Source organism: Haemaphysalis longicornis, unplaced genomic scaffold (assembly GCF_048455015.1).
Source record: "Haemaphysalis longicornis isolate Haplotype H1 unplaced genomic scaffold, Haemaphysalis longicornis Haplotype H1 scaffold_3, whole genome shotgun sequence".
Classification (NCBI taxonomy): Eukaryota; Metazoa; Arthropoda; class Arachnida; order Ixodida; family Ixodidae; genus Haemaphysalis; species Haemaphysalis longicornis.
The window spans coordinates 160,287,569-160,303,313 of NW_027526335.1; positions in this window are offsets into that span (position 1 = coordinate 160,287,569).

The window sequence follows — 15,745 nt, forward strand, 5'->3', positions numbered from 1 at the left end:
GGGATGCATGCGTGAGCAAGCAATCTCTGACTCTATCACAAAAGGAACTTTCGTATCTGAACATACGAATATGAATGCACGTTCGCACAAGCTGTTGTCGAACAAATATTTTTATCGTTTTTTCAGTTTTCATTATTTTGTTTTATCGTTGTTTTATTGTTTTATCGTATCCCGATTTTATCATGCGTGTCTTGGGTGTGCGTGGCGTTACCTCAAGAATGTACCGGTGTGCACACGATTTCTGTGTATATATATGCCTTCTTTTCCTAATAAATCTTAGTTGGGAGTAGCGCGTGTCCCTATGCCCTCTCGTCGTCCCTCGTTTACGTTTTGCGCTTAGAAAGGTCTTGCAAAGGGTTTCGAGAGTTAGGCATTCTGGGAGTTTCCCGAAAAATTTCGAATAAGTGAGCAATTTAAATGCGATCATTCATACCCATGACACCATCCTCGGATTCAGTATAGTAATTAGGCGAGAGTGCTGAATAGTCACGTGACTGTTTCATTGCGCAGTTATAAGGTCGTCTGCTTAAGCTGGTTACAAAACCTAGTTCATCTAACTTGGCTGAAAATACACTGCGCTCATTTATGTGGTGGTTGCCAGTTAATTTACAAAGCGCTGGCATGTGTTCTGCACGGCGTGGGTCCTGGATTTTATTGGTTGGCGCCTGGATTATGTTGGTTGGCACTTCGATTATATTTACTGGCGCTCGGATTATAATGACTGGCGTTTGGATTATATTGAGCTGGAAATGCTGTAGATGAGGGGAATCAGGTGGGACAAAAATTTATTTTGGTTATGTCATGACCTAGTCATGGCTAGTCATAGATAGCGTTAAAATTCAAATTCATAGCGCGAGGGCATGTGGCGTACGATATTAAAGGTGTCGATGAGGAGATTCACGTGGGACAAATGCAAAAATGCTTCCTGATCATTATTATGACATAGTCATAATAGGTCATCAATTGGGTAAATTTCAAATTGAAGACACTGGGGGGTCCAGAGCATCAAACTGAAGGTTGCGATGAGGGAAGTCAGATGGGACAAAAATGCGGCACGGCTATATCATGAGATAGTCATGGTTAGTCATTGTGTGGGTTAAGATTCAAATTGATGCCACTAAGATGTATTGGGTATCAAATTAATGGTCTCGATGAGGGGATTAACGTTGGACAAACACACAAATGCCTCCTACTTATAGTCATGACATAGCATTGGCGAGTTGTAAAATTTGAACTGACCCCGCTCGGGCTTGTAAGGTATCACATTCACAATTTTGATGGGGGGAATCACGTGGGACAAATAAAAAAGGCTCCGTGGTTCTAATCATGAGATAGTCATGGTGAGTCATAGGTTGGGTTAAAATTCAAGGTGAGGCCGCTAAAGCTAGTGGGGTATCAAATTGAAGGTTTCAATTGGGGTAATAACGGGGGGCATATTAGTCATGCGTCCTGCTACAGTCATTAGAGCCATGGTTATTCAGATTTGATTAAAATTCCAAATGATCCTGCTAAGGTGTCTGGGGTATCAAATAAAATGTTTCTTTAAGGGGAATCACATGGGACAAAATTGATGGGGGGAATCACGTGGGACAAATAAAAAGGCTCCGTGGTTCTAATGCCCTGTGATGACCTGTTTATCTGTCCCACATGATTTTATTAACCAAAACCCTGATGATGATGATGATGATGATGATGATGATTTCTATTGGTTTCCCCTTTGTATCGGGGTGATGACATGTCATCTGACCAAAAAGGACTAATATACCTATGTTTTACACTTTTGGTTCAATACTAGCGCTGCTTAGGGCAGGCACAAAAAGCTTATTAGGCACAAAATACTTTTTTTTTCCTGTTACAGGTGGTAACTGTCCTAGGCAATATTCCCCTCTCTGCTTTTCGTCCACCAGCATTCTAATCTTCTTTTCGTCCCCTCGACAGCCTTGAAGTTAACTTCCTCTGTGATACCCTTAAATCCTAGGGCTTCTGAAAGCCCAATATTCCCTTCATGTAGATTTGGATGGATACCCTCACATTCTAACACGATGTGCCGCATAGTTTCTGTTTCTTTTCCGCAGACCACGCATACCCCATCATTTTGTGAATACTTCCCCACAAAACTCTTAGTTCACAGGCAACCTGCTCTAGCCTCAAAAAGCAAAGCACTGCCCTGGGAATTATCGTAGAAATTTTCCTTTCTGATGTTCACCTTCTCAGCCCTGTACATCTCTAACGACGTTTTAGCTTCCATTTTTTCCCTCCATTTATTCGTTTCAATCTGCCTTGCCTCTTTTTTGGTTACCTTGGCTGTATTGGATTCCCCACTGTTCTTTCCGTATTTCATCGTTAGCCTTCTAGTCTTTCTTAACCACTGCGTGTCCACGCTTTTCAAGTATAGGTACCTAAATACCTTAGCTGCCCACCTTCGTTGATCCATTGCCCTCAACCTCCTCTCAAAGCATATTTTACTCTGAGCTTCTCTAACTTCAAACGACGCGCAGCCCATATCCCCCTGAACTGCTTCGTTAGTTGTTTTTCCATGCGCGCCTAAGGCCAAACGTCCTACCGTTCTCTGGTTTACTTCAAGGCCTGATAGAACGTCTGATTTTAAGCAGAGTACAGCATTCGCAAACGTGAGACCCGGAACCATTACTCCTTTCCACATTCCTCTTACTACTTCATATTTGTTATACCCCCACAGAGCTCTATGCTTCATTATAGCTGCGTTTCGCTTTCCCTTAACCTTAAGTTGCTCCTCGTGAGTACTTAAGTAGGTATCCCCTTCGTTTATCCACACTCCCAAATATTTATATTCCTTCACTTTAGGTAATTCGCCTTGCTGGATAGACACTACGTCGGTGGTAGCGTCACTGAAAACCATTATTCCTGATTTTTCTGCACTGAAATTTAATCCGAGGTCAGTGGCTTCCTGGCCGCAAATATTTATTAGCCGCTGCATATCGGTTTGGTTATCAGCTAAAAGAACAATGTCGTCTGCGTATAACATTCCCGGAATATGCTGTTGTACCACTTAGCCTTGCAGCATATGGGTTAGGCTAAACCCTACTTGACTTTCTTCCAGTTTCTTTTCTAACCCTGCCATGTAAAGCATGAACAGTATTGGGCTCAAAGGGCATCCCTGTTTCAGTCCCCGATGGATGTTGATCTGCTGGGCGCATTTCTGTCCTTCCCAAGTAAGGTGCACTCTATTGTATTTATAGATTGCTATAAGGAACTGTACTAACTCGTCATCTAATCCTTGGAGTTTCAGCATTCTCCACAGCCGTTCTCTGTTTACGTTGTCATATGCCCCTTTAATGTCCAAGAACGTAATCCATAGTGGTCTCTTCTGTGCTTTCGCAATTTCAATGCATTGCGTTATCACGAACAGATTGTCATCCAGTCGCCTGTCTTGTCTAAATCCATTCTGCAGTTCCCCAAGTATTTCATTTTCTTCCATCCATGCTTGAAATTCTGATTTTATCGCCTGCATTACGAATCTATACACCACTGACGTTACTGTGAGTGGTCTGTATGAATCAATACTGGCTTTGTCTCCTCTGCCTTTATATATTAAATTCATCCTACTTTCCAACCAGTCCTCTGGTATTTGTTTGGTTTCTATCACCTTATCTATTGCCCTCATAAACGATTCCTTACTTTTAGGTCCAAGTAGGTTTATCAGTTGCATTGGTATTCCGTCCGGGCCCACTGCTGTCTGGGGGGAAACCTTTTGCTCTGCTTTTTTCCAATCAAGGTTGCTCAAACTTATTTCCCTTTCCGCGGTCTTTTGTGGCGTGATGTTATCGGTGCAGGTTTCCCTACCACTATTGTCCTAAACTTCTCACTAATCACTCGATGAATATGGGCCAACGCGTGCTCTCCTTCTAAATGTTCCCCCTCCTCATCAATCAGGAATTTTTGATGGTTATCGTTTTTTGAGCTTAGTGATTTTACATGGTTCCAAAACTTCTTGGATGCGCTTTTGTCCTTCTTCCGTATTTCTGCCATCCATTGTTCGCTTTTCTGCTTGATCTTTGCTTGCACCATTTTCTGCACTTCTAGTTTTTTCCCACGGTAGACCTCCCACTTTTCCTTCACTACCTCCGGTTCCATACCAGTTCTTTTTGCTTCTCTATGTTTTCTCGACGCCTTTCTTCGCTGGTCAATAGCCTCTTTTATTTCCTTATTCCACCAGCTTCTCGGCTTTCTCTTCCCTTTCCATCGGTTTCGTTCCTTTGCTTCATTCATCTTACCCTTTATCAACGCAATCATTTCGTCGTAATCCCAATTTTTGCCTGGGTATTTATTGATTTCATCTTCCAATCTATCAGCGATGATCTTTAACTGCTCATTATTGAAATTATTTCCTACTATTGTGCCTATTTCTGCATTTGTCCGGGTTGCGCCTCCAAAGTGCAAGCTAAACTGCTTGTGGTCGCTTCCTAAGCTGTCTGTTCCATTTTCATCTATCCTCATTTCCCGCAGCCTTCCGTATACTGTCTCGGATACTAAACTGTAGTCTATGCTGGACTGTCTGTTACCGCTTTCCCACGTTATTTGTCCGTCACACTTGCTTTCCGTGTTTACTATTACAAGCCGGTTTTCCTGGCATAGATCTATCACTAGAGAACCGTTGTGGTCTGTGTATCCATCCAAACCTTCTATATGGGCATTCATATCTCCAACTATGATTATTTCGCCCGAATCTTTGAACTCGTTTATATCTCTTCTCAAACAGTTTACCATTTCCTCATTTTCCTCCCTAGCACTACTTCCGGTCCACAGATACACCACTCCTAACCATGTATTTTTCCCCTCTATGGTGCCTCTAACCCATAGATGCTCTTTACACCTTTCATGCACTCTCTGCCAGTCGGTCCCTTGTTTAATGAGCATGCCAACACCTCCCCCTTTCTTCATTCCTGTGGTCCTGTTGCAACCTTCCCAGACATAATCGTCTATGATAGGTGGGGCTTCTAGGTCCCGGAGGTGAGTCTCGGCTAAAGCGTACACAACTATTCCTTCCCGTTCATGATACCCCACGCAACCTGGCGGCATTTGTTTGAATTATACTCTTATTTATGACTTACCATGACTATGCCATGACGATAACGAGGAAGCACCTTTTATTTTCCCCAATGGATTCCCCTCATTAAAACTTACAATTTGATACGTCATACCCCATGACGTCAAACCCCATGACATGAGCTATCACTCACAAGTGATAGCGGTGCGAATCTTCCTTCGCACTGAGCAAAATGCAAATGCGTGCCTTTGTTTCATGAGTTGAGGGTGCTGGGACGCAGCAGAGACACGGTGGCACGCGAACTTTTGGAGGCCTACTTTATCAAAGATAGAAGCACAGATTGTGTCAGGATGACGTCGGTGTGTTTGCAGGAGAGCGAGTTCCACATTTTAAGTCGCAATCGGTATCGGTAGCGTGCATGTGGCTTGCGCATCAGGTGCTCTGTGCGCAGGCGCGCTTCTGTGGTGTTAAAGTTTATATGCAGAGGAGGGTTTCGAAATAAAATTGTTGGTAGTGAGCGCTCGTCCCGTCTACTGTGTTTGTGTGTCCTCCTCCTTTGAGCTCGTTTTAATTTTTTGACATCATACCCCGCGGCGGCATCACAATGATTTTTAACCCAGTCGATGATTACGACCAGGAACCCGTCTCGGTGGCTCAGTGGCTAAGGCGTTGCGCTGCTAAACACGAGGACGCGGGTTGGATTGCCGGCCGTGGCGGCCGCTTTTCGAGGAACGCGAAAAGCAAAACGCTCGTCTGTACGAGATTTCGCCGCACGTTAAAGATCCCCCGGTGGTGAAAATTAATCTAGAGTCCTCCACTACGGTCCGCCTCATCGCCTGCGTTGCGTCGGCGAGTCAAACCCTACAATCAATCAATCGATTATGGCCAGGAGGAATTTTTATTTGTCTCGTGTGATTTCCCTCATTGAGTCCTTCAATTTCAATGTTAACCATATCTACGACTCACCGTGACTGCGTCACAATTTTTTTGTCACACGTGCATCCACCGAGATCTTCAATTCTATAGTTCCCACATATTAGCGGCATCCCAATAAATTTTGAACCATTGTATGACTCACCGTGACTATGTCATGAGTACGACGAGAATGTATTTCTTATTTGTCCTAAGTTATTTCCCTAATCGAAACCTTTAATTTGAGACTCCACAGGCCTACGGGTCGTCATTACGAATTTGAACCATTATTATGACTCACCATAATATGTCATGATTATGACCATGAAGCATTTTTTGTATGTCCCACGTAATTTTCCTCCTGGAATCCTTCAATTTGATACCCCACATGTTCTAGCGGCACTTAGGATTGAATTTTAGCACAATCTGTGACTATCCGTGACACATGCATTGCACGGTTCGCCATTTTCGATGTTTTGTTTATTTCTTATTTTTGAGTTTTTTAAGTTGCGTTTTATCAATTGTCGAAATGTACGCTTTTATAATGATTACACGTTGAACTTCCGTGATATCTGCATTTTTGAGGAAATGCAGACCGTTACACACTCCTTTGGGTGGCGGGGAATGGTAGTACTCGGCAAAGAATGCTACGCATAAAAAAGCAAAGGCACATTCATGCACGCCCGGCGCTTCAGAGATTCGTCGGGACAGCTCGCTTCGACTGAAGGCGTTTTTTAAGGATGCAGAGCAAGCATAAGCGAGACCGTAACCCTAAACAGATTCGATGTAAATGAACTGAGCAATGAGTGCGCGTTCCCTCGCCCAATGTCGTTCATTCTCCCCAGCGCCCCACCCCACCATCGAATCTGGACGCCCTCGCTCATGAACACAAACATGGAGCCTATAGCAAGAGTTTGGTATCCAATATGCGCGTAGAATTGCTTGCAAGCAGCGCTAATCATCATAACCAGCAGCTATAGCTGTATTGAATATGCAAAGAAAATTCTTTCCAAACTCACAGAAGTTACGGGATATGCCGTACCGGATGCAAGAGTTAGAGCTCACGAATTTGCACACGTAATATTTTTACCACACGGGACTCTTTAAACTCTGAATTCGAATGTATCCTGAGTCCATCGGAGCCTGAGTAAATTCCTACCACGCGGGAGTTGTCAGTCCATTTCGAGTTCTGCGTTCATTTTGTGCTTTGAGTAAATTTTGTGTTTTGAGTCCATTTCGAGTTTGAGTACATGTTGAGTACTGAGTACATTTACGGTTTTCGGTACTTTTTGAGTTTGAGTCGATTTTAAGTTTTGAGTACATTTTGAGTTATGAGTACAATTTGAGATTTGAGTGCATTTTGAATTTGAGTACATTTTGAGTTTGAGTACATTTTGAGTTTTAGTACATTTTGAGTTTAATTACCTTTTGAGTATTGAGTCTGAGTAAGTTCTCAGTTTTGCGCTCGCTGTCAATTTTAGTTTGAGTAAATGCCGATGTGTTGCTCAGCAATGAGTCTGGGTTCGAGTGAGTCGTGATTCTAAACAAATTTGTGAGTTTGAGTGACCCGCGCCAACTTTGCTGACGTATGGCAGAGGGTGCTAAGAGTCCCTGTAGCCGGAGAGGCCGGCACTGGAATCTGAACCTGGCAACGTGTAAGAGGAGAACTTTATCTACCGAAGTGAGTCTGGAGGTGTTGTTCGTGGAATTACAGGTCATTAGATGCGAGGTCACAGGTTGTAGTGAGGTTAGGAGGGCACGTGACGCCTTTATGGTGCTGAAACTGGACACTGTCCTTGGTTACCGTGGTGTAGCGGACGGAAGAGAACTGGGAGAGGGATTTCTAGTCGCTAAAAGCATAGCTTGCAACATAGAAGAACACTATAGCAATAACGAAAGGGTACCAGGTCTTGTAATGAGCCTGAAGAGGTACAAACTCAAGGTGGTACATGGCTAGGCCCTCAAAATGCAGCCACGACAACCAGCTAGTTGAAAGCTGTGAATATGTGGAACGGGCAATTTCAAAAGTAAAGAAAAAGTATGCCTTATTTATGGGAAAATTCAACGCCAAAGTAACAAAGAATAAGTCTGGAGACAAAGCAGTGGGGAACTATGATCTGGGCTCTAGAAATAGCAGGGAGACCTAGTAGTCGAGGTCACAGAACGGAATAATCTACTTATCATCGATACCTTCTTCTGCAAACGGGAAAACTGGACGTGCACGTGGGAATCAAGAATGGGGTGCATAAAAATAAAATAAAATTCGCAATATACGATAACTGTGGCGTGTTGCAAGCGGTGTAAGTGCTCGGGAGGGTAATGTGCAGTGACCACCATGTGTTATGGTGAGATCTCAAACTAGGCTAGATTTGAGGAGGGACCGTAACACGCTAGTACATAACAAGCTGATTAATGAGCTAACAGTAAGTCGTAAAGTTGAAGAATTGTGAATCGCGCTGCAGAACCGATATTCAGCTATGGGACATCTTGAAGGTAGCGCGCCTAAACACGGACACTAAATTGACAAACCACAGCGCTGACTGAACACTGATTTTTATTAGAACAGACACGCAGTGTAAATACTTCAACCTAAACCCTTCTGACCACACATCATTCATACGTCACATTCCAGCATATCATTTATAAAACATGATAGGCATAAAACAAACTGCGTGGATGAAGGCACGTGTTATATTCACGTTCCAGAGCGATTTAAAAAGTCCAACTCACTCTAATGTAAATGAATTGACGGCAAACTAAAGCACTAAATTTTTAAATCGCTCTGGAACGTAAATATAACACGCGCCTTCATCCACCCAGTATGTTTTATGCCTGTCATGTTTTATAAATGATACGCTGGAATGTGATGTATGTATAATGTGTGGTCACATGGGTTTAGGTTCAAGTATATAAACTCTGTGTCTGTTCTAATAAAAATCAGTTGTGAGTCAGCGCTGTGGTTTGTCAATTCTTTGCCTACTGTCCGTGTTTAAGTGCACTACCTTCAAGATGTCCCATATGCATTACCAAATAGGCCAGTTGTCACTTCTACGACATTCAGCTCACAGCGACGAAGCAGAGATTACGACCCAGCAAGCCAGCGACAATGTTGCACGCATTATCACGATGTGTGCAGTAGAAGTGGGAGTCACGATGGCTAGACAGTATACTGGTAAAGTTTCCCATGAGACGAAAGATCGAATTAGGAAACGGAATACTATTATAATATGCACCACAGTTTACAGTATAGAACTAGAAGTTCTTTACAACTTAATCAACAGGCGTAAGACAGCTGACATACGTAATTATAATATGATGAGGGACGAATGCGCTGTAAAGAATGGAGGCCGCTTGAAGCAGTGCAGAGGCATCTAGGCGTGGGAAAAAATAAGAAGTATGCACCTAAAGACAAGAAAGCCAATATCACAACAAATAGGAATAAAATACTTGCAGTAGCCGAGGCGTTCTGTAGAGATATGTAGAGTAGCCGGGACATCTAGGATAACGCCGAAAGAGAAAGTTGTTCAGAGAAGACAGACGTCATGCGAGTAACGACAGAAGTAGTAAGGAAGGCTTTGAAAGAAATGAAATGGGACAAAGAACCTGGGGAAGATTACATAGTAGACGACCTCTTGAAGAATGGCGGGCGAATAGTGCTAGAAAACTGGCAAATGTGTACACGCAATGACTAATGACCGCTAGTGTACCGGAATCTTGGAAGAACGTGAACATCATCCTAATTTATAAGAACCGTGTCATGAAGGACTTCAAAAAGTACAGGCCGATCAGCTTGCTGTAAGTCGTATACAAGGTACTTACCATATTAATCGCTAACAGAATTTGTGCACCCTTAGATTTTATTCCACCTGAAGAACAAGCAGGGTTCCGTAAAGGCTATTCAACAAAACACCATATTCAAAGGATCAACCAGGAAATAGAGAAGTGCGCGGAGTATACTGAACCCGTATATATATATATATATATATATATATATATATATATATATATATATATATATACAGAAAGATAGGTCAGCAGTCTACAAAGCCAAAGGAGGCATAGGGGTGTGGTTAGGCTCTTTTCTTTTTCACTACGGTTAATGAAGTAAACATTTTTTTTAAATATACAGAAGAAAGAAAGAAAAAAATTCCCTTGCACTTTCCCGAGGGGGAGAGTGTGTAAGTGCGAATGCACGGTTGTTGATTGCGCGATTACGGTGGATATCGTGATCTTGGAGTGGAGAGGAGGCGCCCAACACCCGCAGTCACTGAGCGGAGAGAAGAGGAGGAGAGTAGCGCCCGCCGTTCCGGCGAGGGCTACACGAGCGCCCTCACGCGTCGGAATGCGGAGCGCCCGCTACGCGAGAGAGAGCTCTCCCGCCCGAAGTGGAGAGGAGGCGCCCAACACCCGCAGTCACTGAGCGGAGAGAGGAGGAGGAGAGTAGCGGGCGCCCATCTCCCCCCGTTGCTAGGGAAGACGAGGAGGAAGACGAGGAGCGCGCGCACCCGCAGCTGTTGCTATGCGGTCGACGGCGGCGGACGATTCAGGCTCGCTTAAGAAGTGCATTCGCACTTAAAACACGCGCCCAGAGTGGGGACCGAACCCACGCCTTTCGATTACATGTCGAATGCCTTACCAATTCAGCTATCTGGGCGACTGTGTTCTCCTTCACTTTCTGGGCTATTTATATTTACTAGAATTGTATCTGACGCTTGAGGGTGGGAGTCAGCGCCACTCTGACTACACGGGGAGAAGGGGACCTTCTTGTCAACCCCCGGGGCGTGACTCGAACGTCTACACCCTGTCATGAGCGGGTAACCGGCGGGAAGCCCTCTTATGCTACCTAGGCATCAAGGCTGCCAGAACCGAGACCCTCGCTAGGCTTTCGCAGAATAATATAGTAAGGAAATGAGGGGCTCGTTGAGGAAATACAGAAAGATAGGTCAGCAGTCTACAACGCCAAAGGAGGCATAAGGGTGTGGTTAGGCTCTTTTCTTTTTTCACTACGGTTACTGAAGTAAACATTTTTTTTAAATATACAGAAGAAAGAAAGAAAAACGCGCCCACAGTAGGGACCGAGCCCACGCCTTTTGATTACATGTCGAATGCCTTACCAATTCGGCTATCTGGGCGACTGTGTTCTCCTTCACTTTCTGGGCTATTTATATTTACTAGAATTGTATCTGATGCTTATGGGTGGGAGCCAGCGCCACTCTCACTACACGGGGAGAAGGGGACCTTCTTTTCATCCCCCGGGGCGTGATTCGAACGTCTACAGCCTGTCGTGAGCGGGTAACTGGCAGGAAGCCCTCTTATGCTACCTAGACATCAAGTAAATATAAATAGCCCAGAAAGTGAAGGAGAACACAGTCGCCCAGATAGCCGAATTGGTAAGGCATTCGAAATGTAATCGAAAGGCATGGGTTCGGTCCCCACTCTGGGCGCGTGTTTTTCTTTCTTTCTTGTGTATATGTAAAAAAAATGTTTACTTCATTAACCGTAGTGAAAAAGAAAAGAGCCTAACCACACCCCTATGCCTCCTTTGGTGTTGTAGACTGCTGACCTATCTTTCTGTATTTCCTCAACGAGCCCCTCATTTCCTTACTATATTATTCTGCGAAAGCCTAGCGAGGGTCTCGGTTCTGGCAGCCTTGATGCCTAGGTAGCATAAGAGGGCTTCCCGCCAGTTACCCGCTCATGACAGGCTGTAGACGTTCGAGTCACGCCGCGGGGGTTGAAAAGAAGTTCCCCTTCTCCCCGTGTAGTCAGAGTGGCGCTGGCTCCCACCCTCAAGCGTCAGATACAATTCTAGTAAATATAAATAGCCCAGAAAGTGAAGGAGAACACAGTCGCCCAGATAGCCGAATTGGTAAGGCATTCGACATGTAATCGAAAGGCGTGGGCTCGGTCCCCACTCTGGGCGCGTGTTTTTCTTTCTTTCTTCTGTATATTTAAAAAAATATTTACTTCATTAACCGTAGTGAAAAAAGAAAAGAGCCTAACCACACCCCTCATGCCTCCTTTGGCGTTGTAGACTGCTGACCTATCTTTCTGTATTTCCTCCACGAGCCCCTCATTTCCTTACTATATATACATATATATATATATATATATATATCTTCATAGAATAAGAGAAAGCATTTAACCCAGTCGAAACTTCAGCAGTTATTCAGGCATTACGGAACTAAGCTTTAGACGAGCATTATGTAAGAATACTGGAGGATATTTACAATAGGTCCACAGCGACCACCATTCCCCATAGGAAGAGCAGTAAAATACCTATAAGGAAGGGCGTCATACAAGGAGAGACAGCCTCTCCAATGTTCTTCACATCATGTTTAGAAGAAGTATTCCGAGTGTGATGAGTGGCTCGGAGGGGGCACGGTGAAAGTAGTGAAAGAAGATTTCACATCGCGGGAGACACCAAGTGGCCGCTGGGAAAAAAGACGCCACGAAGAAGAAGAAGACGAGGGCGCGGTGCGAGCAAGCGCTGCGAACCCAGAAAGTGCAGGGCGACCGAGACAGGGCATGGTTGGACTTGGCATTCCCACGTCAGACGTCCGGTCGACGTGCCGTCCGCTACGAAACCGTCGCCATCGGTGACCAGGCGAGCTTCCGTCTGGGTGCGGCTCGGGCACGAGTGATCGTAAGGCTCTGCCGCGTCGTCACGTTCCGGCTCGAGCCATGGTTCCTGCTGCTGCGAGGCCGACGTTCGTGGTGCGTCGGCGGCTCCATGCTCCTGCTCGGATCGCCGGGTTGCAAAGTCCTGGCCACGACTTCCGGGCCTGGTGTGCTTGGTCGCGGAGTTGTTCCGGAGCGTCCCACACCAGCTCGTTGGTGACCTGTCCGTGAAGCGGCCGGCCAAGTTTGCGAGCCTCACCCTCGACGACCACTGCGCCCCAACGAGACATACCTGTGAGCCGTGCTCAACGCAACTGTTTTGCGGGTCTAGCGACAGCCACTGTCGTGGAAAGCTAACCGAACCCGTTTTGCGAACATTTCTTTTTTTTGAGTGACCTTCATCTCCTTGAGTGGCTAAATATGTTGTAAATACATTCCGTCCTGTGTGTGCGTCCGGCATTCTTCTCATTGGGTTCTGCACGATCCTAGCGTAACAAAAGTGGCGATCCTGCCAGGATCCGCCCATTAACAACCGCAGAACTGAGTTGGATGCCGTGCGCATATTCGTGACGTGAGTGTACTAACAACATGGATGTGGAGAAATTATTGGAGATAGGGACGCAGCTAGGACTCTCGGGGTCGGAACTTCGGGCGTGGATCGACACGCAGCGTGCGGAGCAGCGTGCTGAGAGGGCGGCTGAGAGAGAGAGGCTTAAGGAAGCTGCAGAACGAGAAAGAGAGGAAAGGCGAGAAGCCGACGAAAGAGCTAGAGAAGCCGCCCAGAGGGCAAAAGAAGCTGCTGAGAGGGAGAAAGAAGCTGCTGAGAGGGCAAAAGAAGCTGCGGAGAATGAGATGCGAATCCTCGAGCTGAAGATCCGTCTTCAAGAAGGATCGCGAAACACCGCAAATGCCACTGCCGACAGTGAAACTAGCCCCAATGTATCAGTGATGAATCCGCAAAAGCTCCTACCCCTATTTGACGAAAGGCGCGATGATCTTCACGCGTATCTTCAGCGCTTCGAGCGCGTGGCAGCCGGACAGGGGTGGGCCCAGGACAAATGGGCCGTTGCACTCAGTATGTGCTTGACCGGAGAAGCACTCACCGTGATTGGGAGGATGACTGCGGAGGAATCACTGAACTACAGAAAAGTCAAAAAGGCATTGCTGCAACGGTTCAAGTTCACTGCCCAAGGATACCAAGAAAAGTTCCGCAAAGCCCGGGCAGAAGATGGAGAAACGGGAAGACAGTTTGCAGCCAGGCTGTCGAGCTACTTTGATCATTGGGTTGAGATGGCCAATATATCTAAATCTTTTGAAGGCCTCCACGACCTAATGATCTCGGAGCAATTTTATCGCTGTTGCCATGCAAAGCTCGTGGTGTTTTTAAAAGAACGCGAGTGCAACACTTTGGATGGGTTAGCGGATGTTGCGGACCGCTTCCTGGAGGCACAGAACCTCTCTAACCTAGGGAAGTTTCCAAGTGACGCGCCGGAAGGTCCGAAGGGTGCGGCCGACACACCGAGAAAGGCGGCACAGAAGTGCTTCTTGTGCCATCGTCCCGGACACCGCGCGCAGGACTGTCGGAATTTGCCCAAAGACAATATAATTTGCTCTAAATGTGGCAGACAAGGCCACAGGGCAGATAATTGCCGGAGCAGACCGGGAGGCAAAGATCAAGTAGCTGCGTGTGCACTTAACAAACTCCCGAGCAAAGCCGCGGAAGTGAAGTCCAGCATTGCCAAGCCGTCTAACATGGCTGATGGTCCCAACTGCAAAAACGCCGACAGGAATTCACTTTTCCTAGTAGAGGGGATGCCAGTTGTTTCAGGACGAGTGCTAGGTAAGGCCGCTAGAGTCCTCAGAGACACCGGGAGCAACACCGCCATCGTCCGCCGGGACATGGTCAACGATCATTGCTTGACCGGGAAGACATGCCGAGTTGTTCTTCTTGATGGGTGCATAAAAGAACTACCGGAGGCAAGAATTCAGGTCCGCACGCCATATTTTGTGGGAGAGGTGATTGCTGCCTGCATGAGTCATCCCATTTATGACCTGGTGCTCGGTAATATCCCAGGCGTCAGGGAGCCTCACCAACCGGACCCCGATTGGGCGTATGAATGCCCTGGCGACGAGGAAACGGAGACGAACGGCATGGGACAAACACCGTCTTCTGAACCTCTCAACCTAATTTCTGCCGTCGCGAGAACTCAGGAGATGAAAGCATCTCCTTTAAAGGTGTCTCCGATCACGCACGCCAACATCAACAGAGATAAACTCGGGCAGGAACAACGCAAGGACCAAACTTTGAGATGTTGTTACCGGAAAGTTCGGAAGGACTTTCGCTCCGGAAGAGGAAACTACTATACCTTCCTCGAAGAAGAAGACCTCTTATACCGGAAATACCACCTCGCAACTGGAAGGACATTCAAGCAACTCGTAGTGCCGAAAGCGTTAAGAAATTCTATCCTTCGCATCGCACACGAGAGCGTCATGGCTGGTCATCAGGGTGTACACAGAACAGCCGATCGGATTTTGGAAGAGTTTTATTGGCCGGACTTACAAGGGGATGTCAAACGTTTTGTGCGTTCATGCGACATCTGCCAGCGGACCACGCCAAAAGGGAAAGTCGGCGTAGCACCTTTAGTCAACGCACCCCTGATCCGGACGCCGTTCCAGCGGGTCGCAGTCGACCTGATAGGACCACTGTCCCCTAAGTCGGAACGAGGGAACCGTTACATCTTAACCCTCATTGACTTCGCTACCCGATATCCCGACGCAGTAGCACTACCTGCGATGGACGCTGTGCATGTCGCTGAGGCTCTCGTGGAAATTTTTTCCAGAGTTGGAATACCTCAAGAGATGATCACAGACCAAGGTGCCAATTTTACTTCTGACCTCATGAAAGAAGTAGGGCGTTTACTGTCCGTCAAGCTTCTCCGCACGACTCCTTACCATGCTATGGCTAACGGCCTCATAGAGAAATTCAATGGCACACTCAAATCGATGGTCACGAAAATGTGCCAAGAAAAGCCGCGAACATGGGATCGCTACCTTGCACCACTACTTTTTGCGTACCGTGAGGTACCGCAAGCCAGCACAGGCTTTTCTCCTTTCGAACTAATCTACGGACGCCACGTGCGTGGCCCATTGACTGTTCTAAAGGAACTTTGGACTAACGAGAACATT